At 44.8% G+C, this 15,243-nt stretch overlaps 1 protein-coding gene across 5 annotated transcripts in view; it reads left to right on the plus strand.

Moving 5' to 3' along the window:
* Positions 1-325: 325 nt before the first annotated feature.
* PHACTR4 (phosphatase and actin regulator 4) overlaps positions 326-15,243 on the plus strand; it is a 69,173-nt gene continuing 54,255 nt past the window's right edge. For 2 of the 5 annotated variants that reach the window (XM_026863449.1, XM_026863447.1), the window contains exons 1-2: positions 359-425; positions 1,801-1,892. The gene's annotated coding sequence lies outside the window, so the exon portion shown is untranslated. Of the gene's footprint in view, positions 426-1,800; positions 1,893-7,178; positions 7,236-15,243 lie in introns of those variants that run through there. The other 3 variants (XM_026863446.1, XM_026863450.1, XM_026863448.1) reach the window with 3 other exon arrangements.

The following is a 15,243-nucleotide window of genomic DNA, read 5'->3' on the forward strand; positions in this document are numbered from 1 at the left end:
CGGGCCGGGCCGGGCCTCCCGCGGCCGGGGGCTCGCTGGGGGCCGGGGGGGAGACCCGGCCGGGAGCCGGCTCACGGGTCAGGCTCGTGTTATAAACCCAGTTTCAACCCAGACGCGCCGGCCGGAGCTCCAGTTCTGGGCACCGCTGTCCTCCGAAGCGCTTGGGCTGTGACTAAAAGTAAAACCTGCTTTTTCATCTGTGTTGCCGTCCTGTTGCTTTCTGTGGGAGCGCTTTCACCTTTCTGTAATTTCTTTCTGAGGCAGCCCCTTTGGTATTTCTTTGTTTGATCTCTTGTCTTAATGTTGGGTGAAATTTGAAACGTCCCCGCTGTGCTTTCTCGTTTAATTGTTCTTTCCTTCTGTTTGCGTGCAGATGAATTATTTACCTCTTTGCCTTGCGCTGGGTTGTGTTTGTCCAGGTGAAGGTAGGTGAGGCCTTAGTGCCCCTTTTTGGGGCTGAAGGTACTAAAAAAACAGAGTGATGTGAGAAGGTGCTTAATCGAGGCTGAAATGAAGTAAAAAGCTCTTCTCAAATGTTAGGATGTTTAAATGGGGCTTCCACAAGCTTAGAAAGAGAAGGGGGAGTGTTTGTGGTCACTCCTCTAACCTGTAAAGAAACCTTGAATTGTATAGGAGTGAGTTTTAAACTTGAAGCTCGCCTCTGAAAAATATGAACATCAGCAAGTCCTGAGCAGAATCGGGTTTGCTCGCAAGAGAAGGGGAACGATGAGCTTCCTGTGGTCTGCTCTTGGTGGGTAAAGGATCAGGTGAATTAGCTTGATGTAAAAGTGTTGTAGAAGTTGCACGGGAGTGTAATTAAATTCCTCTGCCTGCTATGATTTCAGTGTAAATATCTGTTGCTCTTCAAGCATACAGTTCAAATGGATCCGAATTACTTTTAAGAGCAGATAAGATCTAAAATTGTACCTTTACAGAGTTTAAATTCCTTTTGAAACGAGAGTGCGAAAAAGAGGGTGAAATAAAGCCCGAATGAGGCCACTTCTGAGGGAATCTGATTGGCACAGAGTTAGGGTTAATACCTTGGATGGTGGTAACAAACCCTCTTCTCGTTCAGGGAAGGTTTAAACTTGTTCTTCCTAGCAGTGCTGGAAATGACAGCGCTGGTCTGTCCTAAATTACTGTGGTTTCAAGTGTGTCAGCTTGTACTTCACCGGGGTGGCTTTGTTACTGGGTAATATCTCAAAGAGTGTTTTTGTAAGGAACATTTCCCTTCTGGACTACCAAGAAATGGCTGGATGAGCTGTGTCTGAGGCACAGAACATCTTCAAATCCTGGAAGATGGGGAGGGGGAGTCCTGTTGGGGGAGTATGGGGCAGCGCAGAGAGGCTGCCACAAACAAGGGGAATGTGATTGCATCCTTGTTTTCATGCTGCTGGATCAGTAATCTGTGATTATACAGCCTTCTACTTCATTCAATCACTGGTTAATTTGATTTCCAGTTTAATTTGATGACAGTTTTGAGAGCCAAATCGCTTGTATTTAAACAAATGGCTTCTATTTTGATCAAATTTCATTGTGTTTGGCATGTGTTGGGGCATTATATGTATTAAAATCGCTGACACTGCGGTTCCTGCAGGTCTATTAGTTGATGATGAATATTCAGTTACAAGGGTACAAAACCTGTGTCTGGCGGGGGGGAGGTGCTTAAAGCAAAACTCAGTGATGGAAGCTGCACTGATACTAGTTTTCTGTCACTGGTCTAAGTGGTGTCACGCACGAAGCAAGCTGCAGATATCCTTGGGGTCATCAGGGTCACCTCAAAACATGTTCATTTTTCAGGCAAAACCAGAACTTTCGGCTACAGAGAGTGTGAGGAAGCTGGTACAGCTGTTGGGGGCAAAGATGTCATCTTGTTCCTGCTTCCATTAAAGGTGGGAGTGGAGTGTGCATAGTGAAGAGATGCTTCATGTCATTCAGAATTGGTTCCCGAATTTTGTTTAGTTGGGAGTTTTCTGCGTACAAATGCTGCATGAAGGGTTTTTGTGAGTGTGAGAACTTTTTTTTTTTTTGCTGGCGGGTTTGGAGTGCCCTGGAAAACTAATGGATGTGTGACAGCGGCAGTGTTAGGCCTCGGCTTTGTGTTGAGGGAAAAAAAGCCCTTTCAGAGATCTATTTTTATCATTTAATTAGTAGCTCTTGCTGACTTGTCAATGCTGCGGTGATAACTATTTCCAGTTTTTTCTGCGCAGTGGGGTCACGCATTAGTCAGGCAGTGAGCGCAGCAGCCAGCAGTCATACCCTTGCCTGGCTCTGCCTGGGGGGTTTTAACTCCTTCCAAACTGTGCCCCCAAATCCAAGGGCAGATTCCAGGTGAGGAGTCGGCTTATAGATATACAGAATTTTGTGAATCTTCAGCTGAGGGTCTCAAAGTGCTTTCCAAATGGTGACTGTCCTTAATTTTTCTCTACCCCGGAGGACTTTTTGTATCTCGTAAGGAACTGAGGTGTGGAGGTTGGTGTGATTTGCTGATGGCTGAGTGACAGGCTTGGGATTTTAGGTAAAAGACTGCAGATTTCCTGATTCTGGCTCTTACCTGCTAGCTTTAAATGACTTGGGTAAATCTTTCGGGGTTGGAAGGTGACCATGCAAAACCTCTAGCGATGACTAATTATGCACTGGTATTTATGCTCCTTGCAAATGAGGAATTGCTGTTTTCCTGATTTCTAAATGACGAAGCCCTTTATCTATAGACCCTGTTCTCATGTTGTTCTTTCTGTTGCTTGTGGTGCCGACTTGTTTTTGATTATCAGCTGTGCTGAGATACGGAGGTGAGAGGCAGCTTTCCTCCCCAGCTACAAGCCTGGTTGTCACACTGTTTGAATTTCTTTGTTTACTGATGACTGTATGCTCTTTCCACGTTGCACTGAGGAAGAGATGGGGGAGGGAGGACTAATTATCTCCAGAGAGAGGCTTTTAATGCTGTTAGTCAAAGGAACAGGCTTCATCTCATAACTGAAAGAATTGTGTGAAATAACATGAAGAACCGGTGGCAAAGATATGAAAATTGAGAGCAGTCCAAATGATTTCTCTCTGCTGAATCCTGGAAATAGATATTTTTCCTCCCTCCCCAAGCCGTTGGCTAGCAGCAGCAATGGAGGAGGGGGGAATGGGTAAACAGATTGTTAACTTTATTCTTTTGTATTTGTGCTTTTGGCATGCTGATTACAAAACACAGTTAAGAATTGCTTACCTACCAGCTGCACAGCTAAGTTCAGAAGTCGTGATGGGCAGTGCATTATCACGAACTAATTAACCATGTCTGCTGAATGTCATGGGGCAAAATAAGGTGCATACTGATGAGGTCAGTTTGTGCAAGCCTGGCACTTCTCTAGGTCCTGCACTAAGCTCCTAGTCTACTCCAGCTGTGTGCCTTTTGAAACAGATTTTGGTAAAGCTCGTTGGACTTTGGAAAAGTCTAATGCACTTAAACGAGAGGTTTTGAACCTTTTCACTTTGCCGGCTCCAGAAAGCTACGATTATGAACCTCTTTGTGGACAGGTCAGGTAGTAGCAGCCAGGGGTTTTCCTTTAGTTAACTGATCCACAGAAGTGAACCCCTTAATTGGAGATGTGTTGCTATAGATTTAGTGGTCGAAAATCAACCAACGTTGATTTTAAACTGGAGGCAGCCCCTTTTGGGCTTCCTTCATTGTTTTACACTTGTCTGCAGGAGGGGTGAATCTCTGTGCCTACTTTTCTCACCTAAAGACAGCTTTTAAGGGTGCAGGCAAGAAAAATTTGGCCTGGGTCCTACTGAGAAGCCTTGATTTGTAAACTTGGACCAAAGTCTGAGAGGCACTATCTTGTTTGGTGTCTGCACAGTGTTTAGCACCAGGGTGTGCTCAGGGCTCCCGGTGTTCTAAACACCTTGGTGCAGAGGGAGTCTTAGCCAAAAAAAAAAAAAAAAAAAGGTTATTGCTAGACACGGCCTTCAGGTAGGAGCTTAGGATCACAAGCCATGTCTCAGTGGGTTTGCAGAGATTGTGCTCGTGGAGGTGAAGTTTCCAGAAGCCCTTATGGATGGGGGAAAAGCCAGAGATATTCGCCTTCAGAGAATTTGAGCTTTGAACAAAGCGTGTAACTGTCTAAGCCAATTTTAAGGGAACTTGGCATTTGCCGTACTCACATGCCTTTGAAGGTTGTGTTCTCTTGTCTAATTCTTGTCTCCTACTTAAAGTCAAATCAGTGATGTTTATGTCACGGACTAAATTTGCTGGTATAGGTCTGGGGTAATCGACTGTTCTAGCAGTGCCTGCTGGAAGTGTGATTTCTGTCAATATTATTTCTGCCTTGGCAAGAGCTCCCCTGCAGATGCATGAAAGTGCTGGTGGTGGTATGTTATTGATTACTGTCAGCTCCAGAGCTGTCTAGAAGTTTTTGCAGTTTTGGTGTGCTGCCAGGATCTGCAGGAAGCAGGTTTGCAGGTACTGCTATTACCAGCAAGCCTTTGTATCCTAGTGCAGGAGAGGCTTCAGTGGGTTTACACAGGGATAGAAGCAGGGTCAAGAGGGTTTGGACCAGTCTCTGCCGGCTGAACAGGCTCCTCAACTTCTGTGGAAATGCATTTTTTTTTTTTTAAAAGCTGCTCTGCTGCAATATTGACAATGGAAATCTGGATGGACCCATGGAATTTCAGTTACTGATCTGTGCTCCTGTATGCAGTGACCTTGTGCTGCTCATGTTATCTTTATCAGCTGGGACGGAGAAGGAGGAGATAATTACTGAAATAAGTGATAGGCTGTCTGATTTGTGCCAGCAAGGTTGGTCTTTTATTGTTGGGGATATTAAGTCTAGTCTGTCTTTTGCAAACCAGGTATAATTTACTGCTAGGTGGGAAATGAGAAAAGTAGGAAAAGGGCTGTTAAGTCCCTTTGGGTTTGTTCCCCTGTAAAGGGTGTTTATGTGATGCCAAAAGTGAGAACAAATAATTAGAAGCAAAGTCTCTTCCACTTACATTTTTTGAATTTTTTTTTTTTTTTTGATTAGTAGCAAGCGAGAATTGGCATCTTCCCTGTAGGGTCACTGAAGCTTCGTTTACCTTGTGCTGAGAGTTAAATTAGTGCTTATATCCTTCTCCTAACTTGATCTGTATCCTGTTCCTCCTGGCTGTGGATCAGGGTCAGAGGTGAGCAAGGTCATAGAATCTTTGATCTTGTACTTCCAAATCAATTTTAACATACAGTCCCACAATTATCAACAGGAATAAAAGAGAGATTGCAGGCATGTTTAAACACGATTTCTCTTGGCTCAGCTGTGCCTTTTTAGAGTAATATCAGCCTTTGGGTGGAATTGTCAAACGAGTGCTGTCAGCCCCTCTTGGCTTGTGCTATTTTACAGCAGTTTCGAAATTAGCTATGGCTTTAGGCCATCTGGCTTTTCTGTTACCTGTTCAGAAGAAAGTGAAGACAGTTAATAGAGGGCCAGCACTGTCAGAGCGGGGAGACTTGAGGAAAATTCATACCTGCCAACTCAACCTGACACCTAACATTACAAGAAGTGTTTTTTGCCGTTGTTAGGGTTCTGCTTCACTTGTCTTATAAATACTGGATTTTTTTTTCTGAATATGAAGAGAAATAGGGTTTGCAGGGAGGGAAGCTCCTGGGCTGGAAAACTTTGCTCGTGCATGGGCTGCTCACGCTGGTGCTGATAGCTGAGTTCAGGCTGACTCCTTCTGTACCTCACCCATCAAAGTTGGGTTTTGGGAGCATTAGGAAAGTACCCAGCTTCTCGGGGGGTGTGGGTGGGCTCACACAGAATGCATCTGCTGGAAAGAAACTGGGAAATGTATCAAGATTAATTTATTAAGCAGGCTGAGGTGTCTTGAGCACTTTGTGGGGCGTGCAGTCTGGTCACCAGCATTAGGCATGCAGAAACCTGTGTGAACACATCAGGCTTGGAAAGAAGAATGAAAGAAGTGCTGCGAGACTGCTGGGCCTCCAAACTCCATTTGACACTAGTGATTACATTCATTAGTACTACTTCTCATCTGTTTTTAGCTTCAAAATGAAGCCTTCAATTTATATTCTAATGACTGGGTTCTGTCTACCTATCAACTGGGCTGAGTACAGGGAAAATAAGGATGCTTGGCTGGACAGGAGGCCTGATTTAGCTCCCAGCTGTGTTGCTGCTGTGTTGTTTGATGTCAGGCAAGTCACTTTTTCCTGTACCTGTTCCATCCCTCTGTCTATCCTCTCTAATATTACATGTATTTAGTCAGGGTGTAGTCATACTCGTGTTCATAGCTAGAGGGATCTATTAATGCATCTCAGCCTTAAGGGCTGTAATTAGGAGCCAGGTTATACTGGTCTGGGTCCCATCATACGTGTTGTACAGTGTGTAGATGGGGCCTTTAGTAAATAGAATATGAATAACAGGAGGAAACATTTGTCTGAATAGCAGGTATGTGTTGGGTAAGTCTAGCGATGCGGATGGGCATTGCTGTTGTGCTCTGGCTGAATCAGCAGGGTTCAAGTAATTTCTTAATTTGCACCGTGTTCTGTATTTTGTGAACATGTAATTTGAAGTTTTAGCTCTGCATTTGCTTTATTGGAATGTTTTTCCAGGTTTCACACTGGGCTTTTCTGCCTGTGGATCTTGTTTTCTGTGTGAAGTTCCTTTGCAGGGGAGGATTTTTCAGAGCTTTCCTAGTGTAATAGGAACAAGTTTGCCTTGATTCTTCAGTAAATTACTGCTGGTCTTGGAAAGTGGTATTTATAAAGCTGCTGTGCTACGTTTCGGTGTGGAAAAGGAGGCAGGGGGATAAACTAGCAGAAATCTGTTTCTCCTTTAATATAAAATTGTATAGGTGATGCTCTCGCATGGAGAGAGCAGCAGTCCTTGCATAAACACTGGATATATTAACATTTTTAACTAGTAAATTTATGGATAATCTCTTCTTTTGGAGGATTTATTCTGATTTGAGAGCATTAGTCTCCGGGAAAATTAAACCTCTTTTAAATCCACTTTGTTCAGACCCTAGACTGGGGAACTGCTGGTAATCCCTGCCATCTTCCTCCAGCTTTTCTGCAAGCTTGATTGGAAACGCTGTGCAGAGACACACATCTGGTCCAGAGGCATCTGGGGTTTGGTTTTAGGTGCTTTATCCAGTTGTGTCAAAATGGATTTGGAAGCTGTTTGCTCTGTTCCTGTAATGAGTGCACGCAGCTTTGAGCACTGCCAAAAAATAGAAAGGCCCTAAACCGAGCAACCCCAAAGGTAAGAAAGGTTGTTCATGGGAACTGTGAAGTGTCTTAAAGCTGCTCGACTGCATGGTGCTGCAGTTTTGGGATGCCGGGGGGTTGTTTTTGGTGTCCGAAGTGTCAGTCTGCCTGCTAGTGCTGGGCACTTCCATGGTTGCCGAGGTGTACCTTCATTTCAGGCAGCTGATTCATGGTCTGTATATTTAATCATAGTTTCTATAGCAGTTAAATCTTTAACAAGAGGGTGGAGTTCACTTTCAGTTCATTGCGGGTGTTTTCGTGGATATCGTGGCCGATTCATTAATGTGTTCTGCTGATCAGAGTCATTTTTATAGGGGACCAATGTTGAAGGATATTCTGAGTTTGTGGTGCGTATAATGAGTACTGAAACAACTCCAGCTTTTTTAATAATTGGCAGGAGCATTTCTTAAGGTTTGTACCGTGCTGTGTGGCTGCATTGCTAAGTAAATGCAAATAGTAAGATTCGTTATGTAAATGAAATAGTGAGATTCCTTATGTTGGTGCGAGATGTTTAGCTTACTACCTTTTGATTATCACTTAAGATAGTAGAACTACCAGATCGTATGTATGTACTGGCAGGTGAGTCCTCTTGTGCTCTCTACAAATTGTTCCCTCAGGGTTTGACATTATCTGTTGTCTCATAACTTACTGGGACGCTCTTTACAGCTGCAGTTTAGTCCTGTCTTACTGAAAGCTCCAATTCTTAGGTATTTTCAAGGTGACTTTGCTGCAGGAAGCTATTTGAGCCTTCATTCTTAATGCCAGTAGCAAGGGTTTTGATTTGCATAATCAAGATAATGCGGTGGATGGTGTTTCTCTGTGTATTTAAAGCCACATGTCGTCTTGCTCTAGCGTCCTGTAAAAATATGGTGCATTCTTGAACTTGGAGCACAACACAGATCCTGGAGAGGTGTGTTAGCGGAATGGGTCCTCCGTGGGCAGCACTTCTGGGATGGCCGACCATGCCGCTACTGAGCGGGGCTTCAACAAAGCCTCGACTGAAGTAGGTGTTAGTGATAGCTCTCCAGAAAGTGTGATGCCTTGTGCTGTTGTTTGCCTGCGTCGATCGTCCTTGTTCATCCTTGCACCCCTTTTGAGCATGACCGCTTTGAAAGAAAATAAAGCTTTCTCGTCCAAAATTCTGGTTCTGATATGGCATGTGACTTGCCACTGAAAACGAGGGCAGTTGAAATGGGAATCTGCTGGGAATGGATTTGTATCTGCATTAAACAGAAGGAGAATGTGTCCATTGCCAACAGGCTGTCAGGGAGACGCTGGTTAAAAATCATTGCGCTTAACTTGCTGTGTGCTGGGTTCACCAGCAGCAGGCTGACTTTTGCCTGTGTCCCCAAGGTTGGGGATAAACTGCTGTTTAAGAACGGCCGGTAATGCAGTTGGGAATGTGGTGCAGGAGGAGCTGGGTGGCACATGCCAGCGTGCGGCTCGGCTCCATCAGCGACATTAGTGTCTCACCCTCCATGGTGGTGAGCTCCTGTGTTGTTATTGTAGGTGTCCTGTCTCTTGGCAGTAGGAGATCGGAGAAGCTTTTCCTTCTACACAGAGACGTTGCAGGTGAAGCTGAGGTCCCGGATTGTTTGCCTTTTCTGTTACAGCATTGAAGGCAGAAACAGTTTGGTCCTTGTTTTCTGACTGTAGTACTTGTGACATGAGATCTTCTAAACCTGCATTTATGGAGCTTTCTCACAGTTACAGGCTTGAGTCTTAAATTCCCCATAGGCTCTGTCTTCAAAAAGAATTACTTGCTCGAAAGCTGCATTTCTGCTGCCTGATACTGAGCTGCCTTGCGATTGCTGTTTGTGTTTGAAGTAGCCATTGCGGGGTGAAATGTTTGCAGTCTTTTATCAGAGTGCTTGTCAAATAGTTTCATTCAGTGCACTCAGCTTTTTAACAGATGGGATAGATTTTTTTTGTGAGCCTGGGCAACCACAGCAATTGTTTTGCAAGGTGAGACATTTCTGTTTTGACGAGCAGGAGAAATAATAACGTTCTGTGATTCATAAGAGTGACGAGTCTTTGGTTTTGGATCAGTGAACCTTTTTTTAAAAGCATATTAACATTTGTCTTCAAAGAAATCTGAGTTGAAAGCCAAAAGTTAACAGAAACCATTTCTGAGCAGTGCTGATAGGATGGGTCATGTGGATAGAGCTCGCAGAGTGCTTGAGGGGGCTGGAAGAGTTGGTTGGTGCTCAGGCAAGGTGAGCTGCACAGCACCACGCTCCCAAATTATTCCCCGGGGTGCAGAGAGGGAGGGTGGCACCCAGGGCAGCGCTGGGGATGGATGAGGGCTGTGCCTGGATGCAGGGCCGGGGAGCTGTGGAGTGGCAGATCTGCCTCAGATCTGCTGGGGAAATGATTAACCACGCCAGGAATCCAGTCCTGTCAAGAGCCAGCGTTTCAAATGGAAGTGTGCTGCTGATGGCCTGATCTGCTGAGCAGCGCGTAGAGACCACAAGCAGGGGAGAAGGGAAGGAGATTTCAGTCTCTGGTGTTTATTGTACTTGGTGTGTGCTGCAGAGCACTACAGGAGCGGCCTCTTGCACCGATTTTGTGTCTTGGCAAAGGCAGCAGCCAGTATCTGTTTGAAGAGTGGCCAGTCTCTGGTGGCCAGGAGCTCCTTTTGCCTAGTGCAGCCCTGTTCCTACTGGGAATCCAGGTCTAGCCTAACTACCTGCAGACTGGAGGGATTACGTTGTTGGGGGCAGTTCCTGTGGGACTGAGCAGGGCAGATCTGACTCCCATTTCAGCTTTTTATTGTCTGCCCTCAGGGCTATCTATCACTTCCTCTGCAAAGGGGTTATTTCCTTCCTGTAACATGGTATTGAATGGGAGGAGGGTGTGCAAGAAAGTGAAAATCTGTTGCTGTCTGTGGTGGTGACTGAGCCATTGCACTTTAAATTTAGTCACAGTTACTATGTGGGGACACCCGGGGCAGGTAGTATGTCAGCTAGATTGCAGGGCCCGATCTGCCAGCTGAGAGAGACAGTCCCCAGAAGTCAGAGCGTGTGTGTGTTTTAGCCGATTGGAAGTTTAATTGGCCTGCCTGTGAGTTTGAGCTGGTTTTGTGGGCTGGAGGATTGCTTCTTTATGTTGTGATCCCTTAACAAAACAGTTCTTGTGGAGGCAGACTCTGCCATTAGGCTTTGTGTCTCGGACCGCTGCGGTACAAAGGCTTTTCTGGAAGCGGAGCGGGCTTTCTGTGCCGTGCGTGCCTGTTGTGTCCATCTGTCTGCGCTGGCTGAGGGAGAGCTGGAGTTTGGAAATGCTTTTAATTGTGTGGGGGAGCAGGTGGCTTTCCATTGCATGGGTTTACAATGAATTGTTTATTCCTGGGTAGACTGGGGTCGGGTTTTGTAGCTGTTGTTCCAAACAGAAAATAGGAGGAATGAGGGGCAGAAAGGGTGGAACTGGTTGAACTGGAATTCCCGGGTCATGCCTGGCCTTGGGTTATGAACAGCAAGGTCCTGCTCATTTCAAAACCTGGGTCTGGCAGAGCCTGGTGCATTGGGATCTGTTGGCATTTCAGGTTTTTGCTCCAAAGTGTATCGGAGGAGTTCAATAAGAGTTTTGCAGCAGAGGTCTCAATCTGATAAATATGAGTACACAAGTCCTGTTTTGTCACAATATTAGATGCTCTGAGAGTATCTAGCATGGATACTCATGGCTTGGTGAGCTAAGTGGCTCCAACAGCATAGAAAGATACAGATGGCACCTTTCCTTGGGTGTTTGCTGTGGAAAAAGGAATGATGATTCATGTTAAATTTTTCAAGCCTGTTTGTGATGATGAGAAGCCTGATTTGATGCCTTCCCAAACCAATCTTAGCCCTTTCTCTGTGACATCAGACTCGTCTCCAGTGTCAGACCTCTGTTTTGGGTTGCAGCTGTGTAAACCCCTAAAAGTGCTATAGCTGCTGAAGAAGAGGTCTTGTGTATTCACTCCCTTCCCTTATACTCAAACAACTGTTTGTGGGCCATGTGACAAACAAATTGAAGAACTGAATTGGATTAAAACCAGCTGTTTCTGCACCAGGCTGGTTTTGTTTGGGGTCAGCTGCTGGATGAGATTCCTGATGCCAGCAGAGAGGAGGGCAGGCAGAGCTGCTCCGTGCGCTGCCAAGAGCCTGTGAAACTACGGCTTTCATTGCCCTCTGCGCGGAGCTGTCGTGGGGTTCAAGTGCATTTGCTCTGGTCTGTGTTTGGTGGTTGTGCCTGCGTGCCCTTGCCCGGTGCTTGCTGCTGAATTGCTCCCTTGAGGAAGCTTTCAGGTTTAGTTATTACTCCAGATTTGTTTTCAGTTCAAACTAACCCTAAAGAGCTGTGATGCTGCAGGCATGGAAGAGCTGCGCTCAACTCTACAGGTTTAGGGTGGTTTGTTGCTGGGGGGCTTTTACTCAGGCCTGTTATTTTTTGTGGGAAGCCTGTTCCTTCCTTTGGCTCACACAGAATGCTTTCTCTTGAAAAAAAAAGAGCTTATTTTATCCCAAATGCACTAGTGTTAGGTTTTTGCAAGGCACCAGGCAGACTGGGGTGTTTTGGTTCTTCATGGTGCACTCTTTGCTGCAAATACAGGTATGGGACATGGAGACTTCATTAGTGTGTGCTGTGGTAAAAGGTACTCAAAGCTTGTCTCTGCAGCAAGATAGTTAATACCCAGAGCTAATCTAAGACTGAAAGGAAGTCTTAGTGACGGGGAGGGCAGTTGAAGAAATCGGTCGCTTCATTCCCTTTGGCTGCTGCAACTGGGATGGAGGTAGGAAAGTGTTAGGGTTGAGTGGTCTGAGCTAGTCCCGGCTGCAGAGCAGTTACAGCTCTGTGAGCTGCCTTCCCCTGGAGCTCCCTGACCCATCTGGAGGGACAGGAGAGGCTGCAGAGAGGTGCAGTTACAGGTTCCAGCAAATAAATTTACAATGAAGCAGATGACTGATAGTTGGCAGAGCTCCTGCAGCTTTCTGCGTGCTCTTTCCTTGCTGTTGATATGCGAAAGTGTAAACCTGCTAGCTGAAGTCCCAGTGAAAGCTGCTGTAGGTTTGTGCTGGGTTGTGTGTGGGCATTTTACAGCTCGCTGTATTCTGGGGTAGCTGTTTTATTGCTGTTGTGTATCTAAACACTGTTTTTTTGTGGACACCTCTTTGTGAATTGAAGTGTTCCTCAGATGAAGTCATTTAGGAGATCATTTCTAGGCAAACCCCGAAACTGGCTTAAATACCCTCTGTGGCCTGCAAAGGAATTACATCATCTGTCCAATTTTGACTTACGTCAGAGGGGAAGGGATATCTACTGATTCTGAAGATTGTTGTAGGCATCGTTAATTTGCAGAGTGAAGCTGGGTCAGATTGGATCAAGCTTCAGTTCCTTTTTACAACAAAATAGCTGTTCTTCAATACCCTTTTTATTGCAGAACTGAGTTTCCCTTTAATAAACCTGTCACCGTAGGTCAGTGTAACTGCACAAGCACCTCCTTTGGCCATCTCACTATGAGGTGTCCCCTTAGAACAGCTTGGCTTGACATTTGGAAGTGAGAAGTGACGGTGTGCCGAGCGTTCACATGCAGCGATGCAATCCCTACATGCAGGGACCGAGCTCCTCGTCTCTCATGGCAGATGTATGCAGCAGGCCCCTTGAACGTGTGCCCTTGCCTGTGTGCCGAGTCACAGTGTACGTGCTGGAGATGGCTGTCAGCGGTGGCAGAGCGATGGGTTTTGTTCCTTAGAAGGGCACGTTGTGCTAGGGTAGGGATGGAGAGGACGTTTGGTGGTGTGGCTTTCTGTGGACACATCTAACAGGGTTAAGCGTTGGGTGTGAGCAGGGATGTGTTGGGCAGTCTCCCTGTGGCTGCCAACATCTCCTTGGAAGCATGGGCCATCGTGAAAAATCTTTCTTCTCCTTAAAATGGAGTATTTCACCATCTGCTCCCTTCTGTAAGAACTGAACTAAGGTGTGTTTCACACGACTGATGACAGCTTCCATTTAAAAAGAGTATGTTTTCCAGCTGTAGGTAAGGATACAATCCTAACATGATTTCAGCATATTTTTACATTTCCAGAAATGCTGTCAGCTTATACTTGTGGCTGCCTGATACAAATGCAGGTCCTTAACTCCTGGGGCTTACTCAGAGCTACCTTTGAAGTCTTAAAAGCGTAGCAAAGCGCTTTTTGTTTATTTCTAGTTTATGTGGCTCAGCATGGATTTAGGTCCTGCTAGTGTTAACGTCTTTTAATATGCCTGTTCTATATTACATTTTGTAAGTAATCACATTCTTCTCCAGTTTCACTTCTTTTCATCTATTTTGTTGTTCTGATAGTCAAGTCCATTCCCAGAAAGCTTCTTTTTTTTTAAAATTTGCTGGGAGTGCTAGTGTATGTGGGGGGGAATGGGGGGAGTAATTTTGTAACCATTCCTCGCTGGCACCTATCAAAGGGTCTTGTTTGCTGAGCAAACCAGCAGTTTCTGGCTGTTTGATAGCTGTGCTTGGGAGTGTAGGGGGGTCACGGAGTGTGTTAACGAACTGCTCTGATGGCCAAGGACGCAGCAGTTGAACAGAACAGAAAGGCTGAATCTGGCGTCCAAGAGAAGTCATCAGAAAGTCATAATTTACAGTTCAGGTTGATCATTTTTAAATGATTTTTTTTGTTGTTAGTGGGTTTTAATTCTCTTCTGAAGCTCCTAACAGGCTCTTTCTCATATTGGACTTCTCTTATACAGTCTTGTAAGGTGGGTATGGTTCTCGCTTAGTTCTTGGATGGATTTATTCAAGGTGATCTGACAAACCACCCAGGTGTGCTGGTTCCTGAGGCAGGGCTGCTGGATGGGTCCTGAGCACTCCTGGCCGAGGCATCTCTCGGGGGGTGTGGGTGGGCTCACACAGAATGCATCTGCTGGAAAGAAACTGGGAAATGTATCAAGATTAATTTTTCAAAGTTCTGCTCAATACTGCAAGCTCGGTTTCGCATGACGTTTTTTATCTTTACACTTTTGCTCCTTTAACGGTTTCTCAAGAATATTTAATATGCTTCGTGTAACTTCTAAAAGAAAATGTATGTACCGTCTAGGCGAGTACCACTGACTAGAAATGTCATTGCTCTAAAGTCGGGTGTTCAGCACCACTAAAAACTTTGTTAAATATTTGTCAGTCATTGTTAAGGAGAGCTCCACGATTAAGGACCTGACCTTTCAGGCTCTTATAGTGTGAATGTTCTATGGAAATCAGGACTCCCTGAGTGAATAAGAGTTTGCAGGATCATGTACTGGAACAGCAGTGGTGTCACTTCTAGAATTGACATTGCATTGACAGAACTATTTAAAAGGAAGCTTTCATAGCATCTGTTCACATATAGTAGTCAACTGTCAGCTGTCTCGTTTTCATAACTGCTGAAATATACATTTGTGCAAGATAAAATGTTAATATAGACAAAATTTTGTTCCTTGGAATTTGGTGACTTTTTTTTTTAAGTTCTATTTTTAAGAAAGTAAGGCTGTGGATGTTATGGCCCAGCAGAAAGATGAAGTTTCTAGTTTGTTCCCTAATACAGAAGTGCATACAGTTTTAAGTAGCTATTTTATCCCACAATCACAGAGTTCATATTACTCTGAATCCTGGCTTTTTAAAATCAAGATGTTTTGGTGGTTTGTTTTTTTGTTGTAGTTTTTTTGTTTTGTTTTGTTTTTTGTTGCCTTTTTTTTTTTTTACTAGCACTACTGTGAAAAAAATACTGTGGTAAGGCAAGACAGGAAATAGGTAATTTAAATTTGTAAAATACTTGTGATAATAATAAATCTCAAGAAATCTGGTAAGGTTTAAAGGTAGCCAAGGCTTCAGGTTCACTCTGTTGGAAAGTAATCATCACTTCTGAGCCTGATAAAACTCAGACAAACCAAGGACTGAAATGACAAAGGAAGCTGATAAGCATTAGCAGATTTTTGTAGTGTGAGAGAAGGTAAAGCTGTAGCTTAAGATAGAGTTGCATCAGTAACACCACGGGTGACTG

Source organism: Athene cunicularia (genome assembly GCF_003259725.1).
Source record: "Athene cunicularia isolate RWA chromosome 23 unlocalized genomic scaffold, athCun1 chr23_part2, whole genome shotgun sequence".
NCBI classification, from domain to species: Eukaryota; Metazoa; Chordata; class Aves; order Strigiformes; family Strigidae; genus Athene; species Athene cunicularia.